The 18,969-nt window shown below is 46.8% G+C and overlaps 12 non-coding genes across 12 annotated transcripts; all 12 read right to left on the minus strand.

The window, feature by feature from the left end:
• Positions 1–2,104: 2,104 nt before the first annotated feature.
• Positions 2,105–2,186, minus strand: Trnas-cga (transfer RNA serine (anticodon CGA)). Its single transcript has one exon. It is a non-coding gene; the product is annotated as a tRNA-Ser (tRNA).
• Positions 2,187–2,323: 137 nt separating this feature from the next.
• On the minus strand, positions 2,324–2,396 carry Trnak-uuu (transfer RNA lysine (anticodon UUU)). The gene has a single exon. It is a non-coding gene; the product is annotated as a tRNA-Lys (tRNA).
• Positions 2,397–2,934: 538 nt separating this feature from the next.
• Positions 2,935–3,007, minus strand: Trnaf-gaa (transfer RNA phenylalanine (anticodon GAA)). Its single transcript has one exon. It is a non-coding gene; the product is annotated as a tRNA-Phe (tRNA).
• A 4,006-nt stretch (positions 3,008–7,013) lies between these two features.
• On the minus strand, positions 7,014–7,095 carry Trnas-cga (transfer RNA serine (anticodon CGA)). The gene has a single exon. It is a non-coding gene; the product is annotated as a tRNA-Ser (tRNA).
• A 137-nt stretch (positions 7,096–7,232) lies between these two features.
• Positions 7,233–7,305, minus strand: Trnak-uuu (transfer RNA lysine (anticodon UUU)). The gene has a single exon. It is a non-coding gene; the product is annotated as a tRNA-Lys (tRNA).
• A 538-nt stretch (positions 7,306–7,843) lies between these two features.
• Positions 7,844–7,916, minus strand: Trnaf-gaa (transfer RNA phenylalanine (anticodon GAA)). The gene has a single exon. It is a non-coding gene; the product is annotated as a tRNA-Phe (tRNA).
• A 4,005-nt stretch (positions 7,917–11,921) lies between these two features.
• Positions 11,922–12,003, minus strand: Trnas-cga (transfer RNA serine (anticodon CGA)). The gene has a single exon. It is a non-coding gene; the product is annotated as a tRNA-Ser (tRNA).
• Positions 12,004–12,140: 137 nt separating this feature from the next.
• Trnak-uuu (transfer RNA lysine (anticodon UUU)) lies at positions 12,141–12,213 on the minus strand. The gene has a single exon. It is a non-coding gene; the product is annotated as a tRNA-Lys (tRNA).
• Positions 12,214–12,750: 537 nt separating this feature from the next.
• On the minus strand, positions 12,751–12,823 carry Trnaf-gaa (transfer RNA phenylalanine (anticodon GAA)). Its single transcript has one exon. It is a non-coding gene; the product is annotated as a tRNA-Phe (tRNA).
• A 4,007-nt stretch (positions 12,824–16,830) lies between these two features.
• Trnas-cga (transfer RNA serine (anticodon CGA)) lies at positions 16,831–16,912 on the minus strand. Its single transcript has one exon. It is a non-coding gene; the product is annotated as a tRNA-Ser (tRNA).
• A 137-nt stretch (positions 16,913–17,049) lies between these two features.
• Positions 17,050–17,122, minus strand: Trnak-uuu (transfer RNA lysine (anticodon UUU)). Its single transcript has one exon. It is a non-coding gene; the product is annotated as a tRNA-Lys (tRNA).
• A 538-nt stretch (positions 17,123–17,660) lies between these two features.
• Positions 17,661–17,733, minus strand: Trnaf-gaa (transfer RNA phenylalanine (anticodon GAA)). Its single transcript has one exon. It is a non-coding gene; the product is annotated as a tRNA-Phe (tRNA).
• Positions 17,734–18,969: the final 1,236 nt, after the last annotated feature.

Below are 18,969 nucleotides of genomic sequence, written 5' to 3' on the forward strand. Positions count from 1 at the left end.
AAGCCGCCCTCAAGACGCGGCTTCGTAAAAACATCACAACGTAATTTAAAAATGTGCCCCCGCCAAATATATCTGTTAATAAGCTGGACCATTTTTGCACCCTGCATTCGGGGAAGCGGAAACAACTGAGCAACGTAATATACTTTACATAAAACATAAGTGTCTAATACACGCTTTTTTTGCAGTAGCGGTATCGAACGCCATGAGTGTTCGAATAAAACACCTTGAAGCTTGGAAATGGCCACTTGCCAATTTTTTGCAGCCATACGAAGAGGACACCGTTCAAGATAGATACCTAAATGTGTATGGTGTTCAACAGCCATAACCCACGGAATAACCACACGTTCAAAGCCCCGCAAATTCAGGAGTTTGCTTTTACGGGGGTTAATACGAGAACCTGAGGCTGCAGAAAATTTATCTAGTTCCATTTTCAACAGCGGCACTTCTGCGGCGGAACGAAGCAAAACAACCAAATCATCAGCATAAGCTGTTGCTGTCTGGGTAACCCCAGAGATCGTAAGACCACGAAGTGTCGAGTTGAGACGTGTGAGGAGTGGTTGAAGGGAGAGAGCATAAAGGGTCATGGATAAAGGGCTACCTTGCGGGACGCCACGTTTAATATCAATGACCTTCGTCAGCTGGCCATTAATGTCAATCTTAGCAGAAATGCCAGTCGTCATATTCTTAAGTACCAGCAGCGCCTTTTCATTAAAACCGAGTCGGCGCAGCAGAAGCTCTAAAAACGAATGGGACACACGATCAAAAGCCTTACTAAAATCAACAAATAAAAGCGCACAGGAAATATTGGTGACAGCGACAATCGACACAATATCACGATACCCCGCCAGAGGCGTCAAGATGGAGCGCCCCGGAAAGCAGCTTTGACAAGGAGTTATCACAGGTGTAAGCAAGAGGGATAGACGTGCATTAACAGCCCTAGCAGCCGTCTTATAATCAAAATTTAAAAGGGTTAAAGGACGAAAGTCACTAGCTGTCTTCAAACCAGCAGCTTTCGGTATCAGGACAACCGTACCTCTCTTGAAATCGGCTGGAATTGAGCCACCATTCAAAATTTCATTTACTATATCCGTAAAAACAGGCCCTATAATAGGCCAAAAGCGAACAAAAAACTCCTTAGGAAGGCCATCCGGACCAGGAGATTTGTGAGATGGTGAACAAGCAATAAAAGCTGAAATTTCGTCTGCAGTAAAAGGAGCTAAAAATTCCGTATTATGGTCCTCTGTTAAAACTGATGGGATAGCAGTTAAAATCTCGTCATTATCAACCGGATCAGAATCAGCCACAGCATATAAGGTCTCATAGTAGCAGGTAAGTTCATGGGTTATTTGATTCTGTAAGGTAAGCCGGCGACCATCAGCTGCCATTAACCACTCGGCCACGACTGCCTGTGGCAATATCGACTTCCGACAAGTGAAAGTGACATCTTTAGAAGCAATCCGATGGCAGAAAGCGGCGTGGCCTCACTCTTTTCTCTAGTGTTTCCATTGCCAGCACATTAGCCGTTACGAAAGTGTATTAATTTTCGCCCAGACAGGGGCTTCAACCCAACACCCTTTGGTTGAAAACCTAACGCTCTACCGACTGAGCTACCGTACAGCTGCGTGGTGTGCGAGTGATTCACATGTCGTAATTGCTGGCTCATGGCTCCAATGGCGACTTCACCGACTTCCCACTGACGCACCGCTGACGCTGCTTTTCTGTCGTCTTAAGCGGTGGACATACTTGCAAGTAGCTGCGAGATCTTAACAAAAGAAACGCTGCACCATTGCTTTTGCCGCACTCGAATGACTGAATTTCGATTCTTAAAAAGAAATGAATGTTCGCTCTGTCCAACACTTCCAAGCACATCTGTGTACTCACAAACTCGGCGTCGGCGCGAGAAAATGACGGGAGCGCACTCGTGGGCCTGCGACGGCTTTCTGCAGTCCCAGCGTCAGTGCGAGGTGAACCGGTAGCCACAGGAAGCAGCGGCCGTTGCGAAACTCAGTATTCTTAAATTTTCGTCTTGTTGAGAGTGGCGTCATTGGTTTGCATCCGCGTTCACGTGTGTGAAAATATTTGCTGCTCTTTACGCAAAATCGCACGCAGCCGGTAGGACTCGAACCTACGCTCCCAGAGGGAATCTGATTTCGAGTCAGACGCCTTAACCACTCGGCCACGACTGCCGGTAGCGCGAGTTCTGCCGACACATGCAACTGCTACCGTTTAAAGCACTGTGGTGTCAGGAAACGGCGTAGTTGCATTCTTTTCCGTAGTGTTTCCACCTCTACTAGACGAATCACTACCAAAGTATTAAAATTTCCGCCCGGACAGGGACTTGAACCCTGGACCCTTAGGTTAAAAGCCTAATGCTCTACCGACTGAGCTATCCGGGCTCACAAGACGTTTGTAAACCTTCCACGATACACAACTGCACATTGACTCATGTCCTTTACTGTTGTGCACTCGCTGCATGGAGCTGTAACTAATAAAACGTCGCCTGGATGCTGTCTACAAACTTATCGTGCTAAGCTCGTAACAGACTATCGAAGAATGCTGACACATGACGCAAGAACAAATTGCAGCAATCGTTACGTCTCATACGTTGGAGCAGAGGATTTACGTGTTCTGTCGACACTCACTGGGCAACTGGAAAATTCACAAGCATTTCGAATGCAATGTTTCCCACGTTTTCGCTCATTTCACGGTTCCGTTGGAGACGTTCTTCACGTCCTGACACAAAAAAGGGAACGCAATAGGTAGGACTTTTTTTTTATTTTCTTGCTTCCCAGGCATTTGCCTACTGTGTTCCTCTTATGGCATGCACTGGACAACCAGAACAGCTACAGGAGGGAGTCATTTTTGTTCTCGGCGGTAGTTACATTATCACAAACTCAGAGCAATTCCATTGGCGTCAGCTTCAAAACGAATGCATGCCGAAACCCGGGATCGAACCAGGGACCTTTAGATCTTCAGTCTAACGCTCTCCCAACTGAGCTATTTCGGCTGACGTTGAACGTCTCTGTTTTGCACGTCTTCGTTGACCTCTGCCCCGTCGCCAATTTCACAGTCATCTTCATCTGATAAGACACAGGGACGCTGAAAGGCGAGCAGCAGATGCAGTGAAGTACCACACACATTTCTTCTGCTTCCATCATCGTAACAAGCAAACACTTCGACTCGATTCATGTAATATTGACTTCGCTGACGCTAGAAAACCTGTGCTATATCGATGCCACGTGCAACTCGTGTGCAAAGAACGAGACACAAGAAGCAGTGAGCCTCTCCAGCGTGTGAGAGGCAGCATCTAGCAGATACACACGGTAAAACATTTGACTTGCGCTAGCTCATAAATTGCTACACGTCATCGTCTGCAAGCTAAAATGGACACATCTGCACTGCCCAGAGAGGTGACACTTGCACTGACACCTGGTGGACGGCTGTGAGACGAGGAGATGAGCTGTGGCTTCTGGGCGCGACTGTAGCGCTGCACCCTGCACATTGCTGGCGATCCACGTGTTTAGTGGAGACGCAACCGCTAGGATGCAGCTGAACGTCCTTCTTCTGAGAGCGAGAAAATTTTCGCAGTCGGCAGGACTCGAACCTACGCTCCCAGAGGGAATCTGATTTCAAGTCAGACGCCTTAACCACTTTTTTTTTTTTTTTTTTTTTATACTCGAACCCACAATCCCCGGTTTAGGAGACCGATGCCTTATCCATTTTTTTTTTTTGCCTTATCCATTTTTTTTAACGCCTTAACCACTTTTTTTTATCTTTTTTTTTGTCTCCTTGCAGCTCGGTGGAGGCGTGTTGGGCAGGGGTCGAATCCCGAGGCCTGGCCATGACGTCTCCTCCTCCCTGCACTGAAGCACAGTCGCACCAAGACGTAGTAATTGTCCTTGGTTCAGAGTCTTATGATACTTATATGTGGACACGGGGGTCATGATGCGTCGTCTATCCAAACAGGTAAAAGCTTGGCAGGAAGGTAAAAGAACTAAGAACTAGCGAGAATGTCTTCCGTATCATGAAGTGAGATCAGTATGCCCCTATACCGGTGCCATTAATGCATCTGGCGCAGTAATTATCAATAGAAGTGGAAACTTAACCAATCCCCTGCTTTTCGAAAACAATACTAAGCATATTCGCAAAGTCCCTCTTAAGATGTGGGAAAGATTTTTGCGTCCAGTACTCATGAAGCATGTAACCAATAAACGAAATAAAATCGGAAAGACCATCACCATCAACCACTGCAAAAATGTAACGGCCAAGAAGCCACATAATGGTGTTGTTCTTTGTCCGGGGATAAAAAACCGTGTCCGGCCAGCAGAGGATATCAGTTGTAAATGCCGATTCCGAACTCCTGGTGAGTAACGCCAATTGTCGGCGCAGCCAGTACCACATGCGAAGACGGTCAGCGCAGGTAAATCGGTGTGGGAGCGTATCAACACAACCACACGTTTGACAAAGCGGAGAGACACATAAACCTATACGATGAAGTCGTACGTTCGTAGGAATCAGCTGATTAACCACCTTATACCATAGGGAGGCAACAGTTGCTGAATGAACGGGTAAGCTAATATTCGTCCATATGTTACGCCAATTAAAACGGGGATACTGCAAAACAATCGGGTTGGAAGAAAACGACCTGTGCCATTTGGCAAGCAGTGTTCGCGTAGTAAAAACAGGACGACGTTGTAAGTGGAGATCCAGGTAACTAATCTCAATGTAGAAGTCCCGAACATGTCGTAGCTTCGCATTTAGAGACCCTACGTTAATAGGCGGTGACAAGCTCTCAGGACGAACGACATGGAGTAATCGCGAAGTAACAGTCGGGGACTCAGAAAATAAAAGATGGAGGGTTCGCTTAACATAAAGGGCAGCAGCCTTGACACGGACATCGGTGAACGACAAGCCGCCCTCAAGACGCGGCTTCGTAAAAACATCACAACGTAATTTAAAAATGTGCCCCCGCCAAATATATCTGTTAATAAGCTGGACCATTTTTGCACCCTGCATTCGGGGAAGCGGAAACAACTGAGCAACGTAATATACTTTACATAAAACATAAGTGTCTAATACACGCTTTTTTTGCAGTAGCGGTATCGAACGCCATGAGTGTTCGAATAAAACACCTTGAAGCTTGGAAATGGCCACTTGCCAATTTTTTGCAGCCATACGAAGAGGACACCGTTCAAGATAGATACCTAAATGTGTATGGTGTTCAACAGCCATAACCCACGGAATAACCACACGTTCAAAGCCCCGCAAATTCAGGAGTTTGCTTTTACGGGGGTTAATACGAGAACCTGAGGCTGCAGAAAATTTATCTAGTTCCATTTTCAACAGCGGCACTTCTGCGGCGGAACGAAGCAAAACAACCAAATCATCAGCATAAGCTGTTGCTGTCTGGGTAACCCCAGAGATCGTAAGACCACGAAGTGTCGAGTTGAGACGTGTGAGGAGTGGTTGAAGGGAGAGAGCATAAAGGGTCATGGATAAAGGGCTACCTTGCGGGACGCCACGTTTAATATCAATGACCTTCGTCAGCTGGCCATTAATGTCAATCTTAGCAGAAATGCCAGTCGTCATATTCTTAAGTACCAGCAGCGCCTTTTCATTAAAACCGAGTCGGCGCAGCAGAAGCTCTAAAAACGAATGGGACACACGATCAAAAGCCTTACTAAAATCAACAAATAAAAGCGCACAGGAAATATTGGTGACAGCGACAATCGACACAATATCACGATACCCCGCCAGAGGCGTCAAGATGGAGCGCCCCGGAAAGCAGCTTTGACAAGGAGTTATCACAGGTGTAAGCAAGAGGGATAGACGTGCATTAACAGCCCTAGCAGCCGTCTTATAATCAAAATTTAAAAGGGTTAAAGGACGAAAGTCACTAGCTGTCTTCAAACCAGCAGCTTTCGGTATCAGGACAACCGTACCTCTCTTGAAATCGGCTGGAATTGAGCCACCATTCAAAATTTCATTTACTATATCCGTAAAAACAGGCCCTATAATAGGCCAAAAGCGAACAAAAAACTCCTTAGGAAGGCCATCCGGACCAGGAGATTTGTGAGATGGTGAACAAGCAATAAAAGCTGAAATTTCGTCTGCAGTAAAAGGAGCTAAAAATTCCGTATTATGGTCCTCTGTTAAAACTGATGGGATAGCAGTTAAAATCTCGTCATTATCAACCGGATCAGAATCAGCCACAGCATATAAGGTCTCATAGTAGCAGGTAAGTTCATGGGTTATTTGATTCTGTAAGGTAAGCCGGCGACCATCAGCTGCCATTAACCACTCGGCCACGACTGCCTGTGGCAATATCGACTTCCGACAAGTGAAAGTGACATCTTTAGAAGCAATCCGATGGCAGAAAGCGGCGTGGCCTCACTCTTTTCTCTAGTGTTTCCATTGCCAGCACATTAGCCGTTACGAAAGTGTATTAATTTTCGCCCAGACAGGGGCTTCAACCCAACACCCTTTGGTTGAAAACCTAACGCTCTACCGACTGAGCTACCGTACAGCTGCGTGGTGTGCGAGTGATTCACATGTCGTAATTACTGGCTTATGGCTCCAATGGCGACTTCACCGACTTCCCACTGACGCACCGCTGACGCTGCTTTTCTGTCGTCTTAAGCGGTGGACATACTTGCAAGTAGCTGCGAGATCTTAACAAAAGAAACGCTGCACCATTGCTTTTGCCGCACTCGAATGACTGAATTACGATTCTTAAAAAGAAATGAATGTTCGCTCTGTCCAACACTTCCAAGCACATCTGTGTACTCACAAACTCGGCGTCGGCGCGAGAAAATGACGGGAGCGCACTCGTGGGCCTGCGACGGCTTTCTGCAGTCCCAGCGTCAGTGCGAGGTGAACCGGTAGCCACAGGAAGCAGCGGCCGTTGCGAAACTCAGTATTCTTAAATTTTCGTCTTGTTGAGAGTGGCGTCATTGGTTTGCATCCGCGTTCACGTGTGTGAAAATATTTGCTGCTCTTTACGCAAAATCGCACGCAGCCGGTAGGACTCGAACCTACGCTCCCAGAGGGAATCTGATTTCGAGTCAGACGCCTTAACCACTCGGCCACGACTGCCGGTAGCGCGAGTTCTGCCGACACATGCAACTGCTACCGTTTAAAGCACTGTGGTGTCAGGAAACGGCGTAGTTGCATTCTTTTCCGTAGTGTTTCCACCTCTACTAGACGAATCACTACCAAAGTATTAAAATTTCCGCCCGGACAGGGACTTGAACCCTGGACCCTTAGGTTAAAAGCCTAATGCTCTACCGACTGAGCTATCCGGGCTCACAAGACGTTTGTAAACCTTCCACGATACACAACTGCACATTGACTCATGTCCTTTACTGTTGTGCACTCGCTGCATGGAGCTGTAACTAATAAAACGTCGCCTGGATGCTGTCTACAAACTTATCGTGCTAAGCTCGTAACAGACTATCGAAGAATGCTGACACATGACGCAAGAACAAATTGCAGCAATCGTTACGTCTCATACGTTGGAGCAGAGGATTTACGTGTTCTGTCGACACTCACTGGGCAACTGGAAAATTCACAAGCATTTCGAATGCAATGTTTCCCACGTTTTCGCTCATTTCACGGTTCCGTTGGAGACGTTCTTCACGTCCTGACACAAAAAAGGGAACGCAATAGGTAGGACTTTTTTTTTATTTTCTTGCTTCCCAGGCATTTGCCTACTGTGTTCCTCTTATGGCATGCACTGGACAACCAGAACAGCTACAGGAGGGAGTCATTTTTGTTCTCGGCGGTAGTTACATTATCACAAACTCAGAGCAATTCCATTGGCGTCAGCTTCAAAACGAATGCATGCCGAAACCCGGGATCGAACCAGGGACCTTTAGATCTTCAGTCTAACGCTCTCCCAACTGAGCTATTTCGGCTGACGTTGAACGTCTCTGTTTTGCACGTCTTCGTTGACCTCTGCCCCGTCGCCAATTTCACAGTCATCTTCATCTGATAAGACACAGGGACGCTGAAAGGCGAGCAGCAGATGCAGTGAAGTACCACACACATTTCTTCTGCTTCCATCATCGTAACAAGCAAACACTTCGACTCGATTCATGTAATATTGACTTCGCTGACGCTAGAAAACCTGTGCTATATCGATGCCACGTGCAACTCGTGTGCAAAGAACGAGACACAAGAAGCAGTGAGCCTCTCCAGCGTGTGAGAGGCAGCATCTAGCAGATACACACGGTAAAACATTTGACTTGCGCTAGCTCATAAATTGCTACACGTCATCGTCTGCAAGCTAAAATGGACACATCTGCACTGCCCAGAGAGGTGACACTTGCACTGACACCTGGTGGACGGCTGTGAGACGAGGAGATGAGCTGTGGCTTCTGGGCGCGACTGTAGCGCTGCACCCTGCACATTGCTGGCGATCCACGTGTTTAGTGGAGACGCAACCGCTAGGATGCAGCTGAACGTCCTTCTTCTGAGAGCGAGAAAATTTTCGCAGTCGGCAGGACTCGAACCTACGCTCCCAGAGGGAATCTGATTTCAAGTCAGACGCCTTAACCACTTTTTTTTTTTTTTTTTTTTTATACTCGAACCCACAATCCCCGGTTTAGGAGACCGATGCCTTATCCATTTTTTTTTTTGCCTTATCCATTTTTTTTAACGCCTTAACCACTTTTTTTTATCTTTTTTTTTGTCTCCTTGCAGCTCGGTGGAGGCGTGTTGGGCAGGGGTCGAATCCCGAGGCCTGGCCATGACGTCTCCTCCTCCCTGCACTGAAGCACAGTCGCACCAAGACGTAGTAATTGTCCTTGGTTCAGAGTCTTATGATACTTATATGTGGACACGGGGGTCATGATGCGTCGTCTATCCAAACAGGTAAAAGCTTGGCAGGAAGGTAAAAGAACTAAGAACTAGCGAGAATGTCTTCCGTATCATGAAGTGAGATCAGTATGCCCCTATACCGGTGCCATTAATGCATCTGGCGCAGTAATTATCAATAGAAGTGGAAACTTAACCAATCCCCTGCTTTTCGAAAACAATACTAAGCATATTCGCAAAGTCCCTCTTAAGATGTGGGAAAGATTTTTGCGTCCAGTACTCATGAAGCATGTAACCAATAAACGAAATAAAATCGGAAAGACCATCACCATCAACCACTGCAAAAATGTAACGGCCAAGAAGCCACATAATGGTGTTGTTCTTTGTCCGGGGATAAAAAACCGTGTCCGGCCAGCAGAGGATATCAGTTGTAAATGCCGATTCCGAACTCCTGGTGAGTAACGCCAATTGTCGGCGCAGCCAGTACCACATGCGAAGACGGTCAGCGCAGGTAAATCGGTGTGGGAGCGTATCAACACAACCACACGTTTGACAAAGCGGAGAGACACATAAACCTATACGATGAAGTCGTACGTTCGTAGGAATCAGCTGATTAACCACCTTATACCATAGGGAGGCAACAGTTGCTGAATGAACGGGTAAGCTAATATTCGTCCATATGTTACGCCAATTAAAACGGGGATACTGCAAAACAATCGGGTTGGAAGAAAACGACCTGTGCCATTTGGCAAGCAGTGTTCGCGTAGTAAAAACAGGACGACGTTGTAAGTGGAGATCCAGGTAACTAATCTCAATGTAGAAGTCCCGAACATGTCGTAGCTTCGCATTTAGAGACCCTACGTTAATAGGCGGTGACAAGCTCTCAGGACGAACGACATGGAGTAATCGCGAAGTAACAGTCGGGGACTCAGAAAATAAAAGATGGAGGGTTCGCTTAACATAAAGGGCAGCAGCCTTGACACGGACATCGGTGAACGACAAGCCGCCCTCAAGACGCGGCTTCGTAAAAACATCACAACGTAATTTAAAAATGTGCCCCCGCCAAATATATCTGTTAATAAGCTGGACCATTTTTGCACCCTGCATTCGGGGAAGCGGAAACAACTGAGCAACGTAATATACTTTACATAAAACATAAGTGTCTAATACACGCTTTTTTTGCAGTAGCGGTATCGAACGCCATGAGTGTTCGAATAAAACACCTTGAAGCTTGGAAATGGCCACTTGCCAATTTTTTGCAGCCATACGAAGAGGACACCGTTCAAGATAGATACCTAAATGTGTATGGTGTTCAACAGCCATAACCCACGGAATAACCACACGTTCAAAGCCCCGCAAATTCAGGAGTTTGCTTTTACGGGGGTTAATACGAGAACCTGAGGCTGCAGAAAATTTATCTAGTTCCATTTTCAACAGCGGCACTTCTGCGGCGGAACGAAGCAAAACAACCAAATCATCAGCATAAGCTGTTGCTGTCTGGGTAACCCCAGAGATCGTAAGACCACGAAGTGTCGAGTTGAGACGTGTGAGGAGTGGTTGAAGGGAGAGAGCATAAAGGGTCATGGATAAAGGGCTACCTTGCGGGACGCCACGTTTAATATCAATGACCTTCGTCAGCTGGCCATTAATGTCAATCTTAGCAGAAATGCCAGTCGTCATATTCTTAAGTACCAGCAGCGCCTTTTCATTAAAACCGAGTCGGCGCAGCAGAAGCTCTAAAAACGAATGGGACACACGATCAAAAGCCTTACTAAAATCAACAAATAAAAGCGCACAGGAAATATTGGTGACAGCGACAATCGACACAATATCACGATACCCCGCCAGAGGCGTCAAGATGGAGCGCCCCGGAAAGCAGCTTTGACAAGGAGTTATCACAGGTGTAAGCAAGAGGGATAGACGTGCATTAACAGCCCTAGCAGCCGTCTTATAATCAAAATTTAAAAGGGTTAAAGGACGAAAGTCACTAGCTGTCTTCAAACCAGCAGCTTTCGGTATCAGGACAACCGTACCTCTCTTGAAATCGGCTGGAATTGAGCCACCATTCAAAATTTCATTTACTATATCCGTAAAAACAGGCCCTATAATAGGCCAAAAGCGAACAAAAAACTCCTTAGGAAGGCCATCCGGACCAGGAGATTTGTGAGATGGTGAACAAGCAATAAAAGCTGAAATTTCGTCTGCAGTAAAAGGAGCTAAAAATTCCGTATTATGGTCCTCTGTTAAAACTGATGGGATAGCAGTTAAAATCTCGTCATTATCAACCGGATCAGAATCAGCCACAGCATATAAGGTCTCATAGTAGCAGGTAAGTTCATGGGTTATTTGATTCTGTAAGGTAAGCCGGCGACCATCAGCTGCCATTAACCACTCGGCCACGACTGCCTGTGGCAATATCGACTTCCGACAAGTGAAAGTGACATCTTTAGAAGCAATCCGATGGCAGAAAGCGGCGTGGCCTCACTCTTTTCTCTAGTGTTTCCATTGCCAGCACATTAGCCGTTACGAAAGTGTATTAATTTTCGCCCAGACAGGGGCTTCAACCCAACACCCTTTGGTTGAAAACCTAACGCTCTACCGACTGAGCTACCGTACAGCTGCGTGGTGTGCGAGTGATTCACATGTCGTAATTACTGGCTTATGGCTCCAATGGCGACTTCACCGACTTCCCACTGACGCACCGCTGACGCTGCTTTTCTGTCGTCTTAAGCGGTGGACATACTTGCAAGTAGCTGCGAGATCTTAACAAAAGAAACGCTGCACCATTGCTTTTGCCGCACTCGAATGACTGAATTTCGATTCTTAAAAAGAAATGAATGTTCGCTCTGTCCAACACTTCCAAGCACATCTGTGTACTCACAAACTCGGCGTCGGCGCGAGAAAATGACGGGAGCGCACTCGTGGGCCTGCGACGGCTTTCTGCAGTCCCAGCGTCAGTGCGAGGTGAACCGGTAGCCACAGGAAGCAGCGGCCGTTGCGAAACTCAGTATTCTTAAATTTTCGTCTTGTTGAGAGTGGCGTCATTGGTTTGCATCCGCGTTCACGTGTGTGAAAATATTTGCTGCTCTTTACGCAAAATCGCACGCAGCCGGTAGGACTCGAACCTACGCTCCCAGAGGGAATCTGATTTCGAGTCAGACGCCTTAACCACTCGGCCACGACTGCCGGTAGCGCGAGTTCTGCCGACACATGCAACTGCTACCGTTTAAAGCACTGTGGTGTCAGGAAACGGCGTAGTTGCATTCTTTTCCGTAGTGTTTCCACCTCTACTAGACGAATCACTACCAAAGTATTAAAATTTCCGCCCGGACAGGGACTTGAACCCTGGACCCTTAGGTTAAAAGCCTAATGCTCTACCGACTGAGCTATCCGGGCTCACAAGACGTTTGTAAACCTTCCACGATACACAACTGCACATTGACTCATGTCCTTTACTGTTGTGCACTCGCTGCATGGAGCTGTAACTAATAAAACGTCGCCTGGATGCTGTCTACAAACTTATCGTGCTAAGCTCGTAACAGACTATCGAAGAATGCTGACACATGACGCAAGAACAAATTGCAGCAATCGTTACGTCTCATACGTTGGAGCAGAGGATTTACGTGTTCTGTCGACACTCACTGGGCAACTGGAAAATTCACAAGCATTTCGAATGCAATGTTTCCCACGTTTTCGCTCATTTCACGGTTCCGTTGGAGACGTTCTTCACGTCCTGACACAAAAAAGGGAACGCAATAGGTAGGACTTTTTTTTATTTTCTTGCTTCCCAGGCATTTGCCTACTGTGTTCCTCTTATGGCATGCACTGGACAACCAGAACAGCTACAGGAGGGAGTCATTTTTGTTCTCGGCGGTAGTTACATTATCACAAACTCAGAGCAATTCCATTGGCGTCAGCTTCAAAACGAATGCATGCCGAAACCCGGGATCGAACCAGGGACCTTTAGATCTTCAGTCTAACGCTCTCCCAACTGAGCTATTTCGGCTGACGTTGAACGTCTCTGTTTTGCACGTCTTCGTTGACCTCTGCCCCGTCGCCAATTTCACAGTCATCTTCATCTGATAAGACACAGGGACGCTGAAAGGCGAGCAGCAGATGCAGTGAAGTACCACACACATTTCTTCTGCTTCCATCATCGTAACAAGCAAACACTTCGACTCGATTCATGTAATATTGACTTCGCTGACGCTAGAAAACCTGTGCTATATCGATGCCACGTGCAACTCGTGTGCAAAGAACGAGACACAAGAAGCAGTGAGCCTCTCCAGCGTGTGAGAGGCAGCATCTAGCAGATACACACGGTAAAACATTTGACTTGCGCTAGCTCATAAATTGCTACACGTCATCGTCTGCAAGCTAAAATGGACACATCTGCACTGCCCAGAGAGGTGACACTTGCACTGACACCTGGTGGACGGCTGTGAGACGAGGAGATGAGCTGTGGCTTCTGGGCGCGACTGTAGCGCTGCACCCTGCACATTGCTGGCGATCCACGTGTTTAGTGGAGACGCAACCGCTAGGATGCAGCTGAACGTCCTTCTTCTGAGAGCGAGAAAATTTTCGCAGTCGGCAGGACTCGAACCTACGCTCCCAGAGGGAATCTGATTTCAAGTCAGACGCCTTAACCACTTTTTTTTTTTTTTTTTTTATACTCGAACCCACAATCCCCGGTTTAGGAGACCGATGCCTTATCCATTTTTTTTTTTTTTGCCTTATCCATTTTTTTTAACGCCTTAACCACTTTTTTTTTATCTTTTTTTTTGTCTCCTTGCAGCTCGGTGGAGGCGTGTTGGGCAGGGGTCGAATCCCGAGGCCTGGCCATGACGTCTCCTCCTCCCTGCACTGAAGCACAGTCGCACCAAGACGTAGTAATTGTCCTTGGTTCAGAGTCTTATGATACTTATATGTGGACACGGGGGTCATGATGCGTCGTCTATCCAAACAGGTAAAAGCTTGGCAGGAAGGTAAAAGAACTAAGAACTAGCGAGAATGTCTTCCGTATCATGAAGTGAGATCAGTATGCCCCTATACCGGTGCCATTAATGCATCTGGCGCAGTAATTATCAATAGAAGTGGAAACTTAACCAATCCCCTGCTTTTCGAAAACAATACTAAGCATATTCGCAAAGTCCCTCTTAAGATGTGGGAAAGATTTTTGCGTCCAGTACTCATGAAGCATGTAACCAATAAACGAAATAAAATCGGAAAGACCATCACCATCAACCACTGCAAAAATGTAACGGCCAAGAAGCCACATAATGGTGTTGTTCTTTGTCCGGGGATAAAAAACCGTGTCCGGCCAGCAGAGGATATCAGTTGTAAATGCCGATTCCGAACTCCTGGTGAGTAACGCCAATTGTCGGCGCAGCCAGTACCACATGCGAAGACGGTCAGCGCAGGTAAATCGGTGTGGGAGCGTATCAACACAACCACACGTTTGACAAAGCGGAGAGACACATAAACCTATACGATGAAGTCGTACGTTCGTAGGAATCAGCTGATTAACCACCTTATACCATAGGGAGGCAACAGTTGCTGAATGAACGGGTAAGCTAATATTCGTCCATATGTTACGCCAATTAAAACGGGGATACTGCAAAACAATCGGGTTGGAAGAAAACGACCTGTGCCATTTGGCAAGCAGTGTTCGCGTAGTAAAAACAGGACGACGTTGTAAGTGGAGATCCAGGTAACTAATCTCAATGTAGAAGTCCCGAACATGTCGTAGCTTCGCATTTAGAGACCCTACGTTAATAGGCGGTGACAAGCTCTCAGGACGAACGACATGGAGTAATCGCGAAGTAACAGTCGGGGACTCAGAAAATAAAAGATGGAGGGTTCGCTTAACATAAAGGGCAGCAGCCTTGACACGGACATCGGTGAACGACAAGCCGCCCTCAAGACGCGGCTTCGTAAAAACATCACAACGTAATTTAAAAATGTGCCCCCGCCAAATATATCTGTTAATAAGCTGGACCATTTTTGCACCCTGCATTCGGGGAAGCGGAAACAACTGAGCAACGTAATATACTTTACATAAAACATAAGTGTCTAATACACGCTTTTTTTGCAGTAGCGGTATCGAACGCCATGAGTGTTCGAATAAAACACCTTGAAGCTTGGAAATGGCCACTTGCCAATTTTTTGCAGCCATACGAAGAGGACACCGTTCAAGATAGATACCTAAATGTGTATGGTGTTCAACAGCCATAACCCACGGAATAACCACACGTTCAAAGCCCCGCAAATTCAGGAGTTTGCTTTTACGGGGGTTAATACGAGAACCTGAGGCTGCAGAAAATTTATCTAGTTCCATTTTCAACAGCGGCACTTCTGCGGCGGAACGAAGCAAAACAACCAAATCATCAGCATAAGCTGTTGCTGTCTGGGTAACCCCAGAGATCGTAAGACCACGAAGTGTCGAGTTGAGACGTGTGAGGAGTGGTTGAAGGGAGAGAGCATAAAGGGTCATGGATAAAGGGCTACCTTGCGGGACGCCACGTTTAATATCAATGACCTTCGTCAGCTGGCCATTAATGTCAATCTTAGCAGAAATGCCAGTCGTCATATTCTTAAGTACCAGCAGCGCCTTTTCATTAAAACCGAGTCGGCGCAGCAGAAGCTCTAAAAACGAATGGGACACACGATCAAAAGCCTTACTAAAATCAACAAATAAAAGCGCACAGGAAATATTGGTGACAGCGACAATCGACACAATATCACGATACCCCGCCAGAGGCGTCAAGATGGAGCGCCCCGGAAAGCAGCTTTGACAAGGAGTTATCACAGGTGTAAGCAAGAGGGATAGACGTGCATTAACAGCCCTAGCAGCCGTCTTATAATCAAAATTTAAAAGGGTTAAAGGACGAAAGTCACTAGCTGTCTTCAAACCAGCAGCTTTCGGTATCAGGACAACCGTACCTCTCTTGAAATCGGCTGGAATTGAGCCACCATTCAAAATTTCATTTACTATATCCGTAAAAACAGGCCCTATAATAGGCCAAAAGCGAACAAAAAACTCCTTAGGAAGGCCATCCGGACCAGGAGATTTGTGAGATGGTGAACAAGCAATAAAAGCTGAAATTTCGTCTGCAGTAAAAGGAGCTAAAAATTCCGTATTATGGTCCTCTGTTAAAACTGATGGGATAGCAGTTAAAATCTCGTCATTATCAACCGGATCAGAATCAGCCACAGCATATAAGGTCTCATAGTAGCAGGTAAGTTCATGGGTTATTTGATTCTGTAAGGTAAGCCGGCGACCATCAGCTGCCATTAACCACTCGGCCACGACTGCCTGTGGCAATATCGACTTCCGACAAGTGAAAGTGACATCTTTAGAAGCAATCCGATGGCAGAAAGCGGCGTGGCCTCACTCTTTTCTCTAGTGTTTCCATTGCCAGCACATTAGCCGTTACGAAAGTGTATTAATTTTCGCCCAGACAGGGGCTTGAACCCAACACCCTTTGGTTGAAAACCTAACGCTCTACCGACTGAGCTACCGTACAGCTGCGTGGTGTGCGAGTGATTCACATGTCGTAATTACTGGCTTATGGCTCCAATGGCGACTTCACCGACTTCCCACTGACGCACCGCTGACGCTGCTTTTCTGTCGTCTTAAGCGGTGGACATACTTGCAAGTAGCTGCGAGATCTTAACAAAAGAAACGCTGCACCATTGCTTTTGCCGCACTCGAATGACTGAATTACGATTCTTAAAAAGAAATGAATGTTCGCTCTGTCCAACACTTCCAAGCACATCTGTGTACTCACAAACTCGGCGTCGGCGCGAGAAAATGACGGGAGCGCACTCGTGGGCCTGCGACGGCTTTCTGCAGTCCCAGCGTCAGTGCGAGGTGAACCGGTAGCCACAGGAAGCAGCGGCCGTTGCGAAACTCAGTATTCTTAAATTTTCGTCTTGTTGAGAGTGGCGTCATTGGTTTGCATCCGCGTTCACGTGTGTGAAAATATTTGCTGCTCTTTACGCAAAATCGCACGCAGCCGGTAGGACTCGAACCTACGCTCCCAGAGGGAATCTGATTTCGAGTCAGACGCCTTAACCACTCGGCCACGACTGCCGGTAGCGCGAGTTCTGCCGACACATGCAACTGCTACCGTTTAAAGCACTGTGGTGTCAGGAAACGGCGTAGTTGCATTCTTTTCCGTAGTGTTTCCACCTCTACTAGACGAATCACTACCAAAGTATTAAAATTTCCGCCCGGACAGGGACTTGAACCCTGGACCCTTAGGTTAAAAGCCTAATGCTCTACCGACTGAGCTATCCGGGCTCACAAGACGTTTGTAAACCTTCCACGATACACAACTGCACATTGACTCATGTCCTTTACTGTTGTGCACTCGCTGCATGGAGCTGTAACTAATAAAACGTCGCCTGGATGCTGTCTACAAACTTATCGTGCTAAGCTCGTAACAGACTATCGAAGAATGCTGACACATGACGCAAGAACAAATTGCAGCAATCGTTACGTCTCATACGTTGGAGCAGAGGATTTACGTGTTCTGTCGACACTCACTGGGCAACTGGAAAATTCACAAGCATTTCGAATGCAATGTTTCCCACGTTTTCGCTCATTTCACGGTTCCGTTGGAGACGTTCTTCACGTCCTGACACAAAAAAGGGAACGCAATAGGTAGGACTTTTTTTTTATTTTCTTGCTTCCCAGGCATTTGCCTACTGTGTTCCTCTTATGGCATGCACTGGACAACCAGAACAGCTACAGGAGGGAGTCATTTTTGTTCTCGGCGGTAGTTACATTATCACAAACTCAGAGCAATTCCATTGGCGTCAGCTTCAAAACGAATGCATGCCGAAACCCGGGATCGAACCAGGGACCTTTAGATCTTCAGTCTAACGCTCTCCCAACTGAGCTATTTCGGCTGACGTTGAACGTCTCTGTTTTGCACGTCTTCGTTGACCTCTGCCCCGTCGCCAATTTCACAGTCATCTTCATCTGATAAGACACAGGGACGCTGAAAGGCGAGCAGCAGATGCAGTGAAGTACCACACACATTTCTTCTGCTTCCATCATCGTAACAAGCAAACACTTCGACTCGATTCATGTAATATTGACTTCGCTGACGCTAGAAAACCTGTGCTATATCGATGCCACGTGCAACTCGTGTGCAAAGAACGAGACACAAGAAGCAGTGAGCCTCTCCAGCGTGTGAGAGGCAGCATCTAGCAGATACACACGGTAAAACATTTGACTTGCGCTAGCTCATAAATTGCTACACGTCATCGTCTGCAAGCTAAAATGGACACATCTGCACTGCCCAGAGAGATGACACTTGCACTGACACCTGGTGGACGGCTGTGAGACGAGGAGATGAGCTGTGGCTTCTGGGCGCGACTGTAGCGCTGCACCCTGCACATTGCTGGCGATCCACGTGTTTAGTGGAGACGCAACCGCTAGGATGCAGCTGAACGTCCTTCTTCTGAGAGCGAGAAAATTTTCGCAGTCGGCAGGACTCGAACCTACGCTCCCAGAGGGAATCTGATTTCAAGTCAGACGCCTTAACCACTTTTTTTTTTTTTTTTTTTTATACTCGAACCCACAATCCCCGGTTTAGGAGACCGATGCCTTATCCATTTTTTTTTTTTGCCTTATCCATTTTTTTTAACGCCTTAACCACTTTTTTTTTATCTTTTTTTTTGTCTCCTTGCAGCTCGGTGGAGGCGTGTTGGGCAGGGGTCGAATCCCGAGGCCTGGCCATGACGTCTCCTCCTCCCTGCACTGAAGCACAGTCGCACCAAGACGTAGTAATTGTCCTTGGTTCAGAGTCTTATGATACTTATATGTGGACACGGGGGTCATGATGCGTCGTCTATCCAAACAGGTAAAAGCTTGGCAGGAAGGTAAAAGAACTAAGAACTAGCGAGAATGTCTTCCGTATCATGAAGTGAGATCAGTATGCCCCTATACCGGTGCCATTAATGCATCTGGCGCAGTAATTATCAATAGAAGTGGAAACTTAACCAATCCCCTGCTTTTCGAAAACAATACTAAGCATATTCGCAAAGTCCCTCTTAAGATGTGGGAAAGATTTTTGCGTCCAGTACTCATGAAGCATGTAACCAATAAACGAAATAAAATCGGAAAGACCATCACCATCA

This window comes from Schistocerca nitens, unplaced genomic scaffold (assembly GCF_023898315.1).
Source record: "Schistocerca nitens isolate TAMUIC-IGC-003100 unplaced genomic scaffold, iqSchNite1.1 HiC_scaffold_385, whole genome shotgun sequence".
Taxonomy (NCBI): Eukaryota; Metazoa; Arthropoda; class Insecta; order Orthoptera; family Acrididae; genus Schistocerca; species Schistocerca nitens.